The 1268-nt window shown below is 44.2% G+C and overlaps 1 pseudogene; it reads left to right on the forward strand.

Moving 5' to 3' along the window:
- The first annotated feature begins 311 nt into the window (after nt 1-311).
- LOC104432528 lies at nt 312-836 on the forward strand (annotated as a pseudogene).
- The last annotated feature ends 432 nt before the right edge of the window (nt 837-1268 follow it).

Below are 1268 nucleotides of genomic sequence, written 5' to 3' on the forward strand. Positions count from 1 at the left end.
TTTGGAATGCAGGTTCTTTAAATTCCTTACACAAATTACTATTTTAATCATCGTGAATTATGGTAATTAATTCCAAAAAAAAAGAAGAAAAAAAGAAGCCGTCACGGGATTATAATAAAAAAAATCAATTGCCCAACTGAGAATTGACCAAACAGCTCCTGCTTAGGTCCCCACTCACAATTCCCACTTCAATCTCTGCCTCTCTCTCTCTCTGAAAAATCCAACTCTTCCAGAGTAGAATTCCCTCTCTTTCCACTTTCAAGTTTCCCTACTTTTCGCCTAAAACCAGGGCAGAGGTTAGTTTGGAGAGCATGTCGAATCCAAAGGTTTTCTTTGACATATTGATTGGTAAGATGAAAGCGGGCAGAGTTGTGATGGAGCTCTTTGCTGACGTCACGCCCAAGGCCGCTGAAAATTTCCGCGCTCTGTGTACCGCGGAGAAGGGGATCGGTAGATCCAGGAAGCCGCTGCGTTACAAGGGATCAACTTTTCACTGTATAATCCCAAACTTCATGTGTCAAGGCGGGGATTTCACTGGGGGCAACGGAACCGGAGGGGAGTCTATGTACGGAATGAAATTTGCCGATGAGAACTTCAAGATGAGGCACACCGGCCCGGCAGTGCTGTTGATGGCCAATGCAGGACCCGACACCAATGGCTCTCAGTTCTTCATATGCACCTAGAAGACCCCATGGCTGGACGGGCAGCACGTTGGGTTTGGGAAGGTCGTAGATGGGTATGACGTGGTGAAGGAGATGGAAAGCGTGGGTTCCGATAGCGGAAGGACGCAGGAAACGGTCGTGATTGAGGACTGTGGTCAGCTACCGGAGAATTGATGGGCTAGCAATGTCTAGAAAAGTGAATTTACAATACTTGTCTGGACTGCTCGTATCGTTGTGGACGACCCCCTTAAAATATAATCATGATGCCAAACCTTGTGCTGCTGATGCGGGAGGATCCAACGTAACTCCATCGACCAACTTAAGACCATCACTGATTATCCAAGCCAAGAAAAAAAATTGGGCATCATGTACTTCGATGGATCATTTTGAGTGAATAATGTCAATTACTTATCGATACTTCGTGGTATGTCGATAACTATCGATGGGAGGCCGTTTTAGACGTTTTGCATGACCAATTGATGAAGTTTCGGTTTTTTTTTTTTTTTTTTTTATCAATGGAGGAGCACGAATTTTGGAAGGATGAAGGTTCAAGAATGCAAGTTTTCGTGCTAATAAATGCATTTCCTAAGTTCCTAGGTATTTTTA

Source organism: Eucalyptus grandis, chromosome 2, assembly GCF_016545825.1.
Source record: "Eucalyptus grandis isolate ANBG69807.140 chromosome 2, ASM1654582v1, whole genome shotgun sequence".
Lineage (NCBI taxonomy): Eukaryota > Viridiplantae > Streptophyta > Magnoliopsida > Myrtales > Myrtaceae > Eucalyptus > Eucalyptus grandis.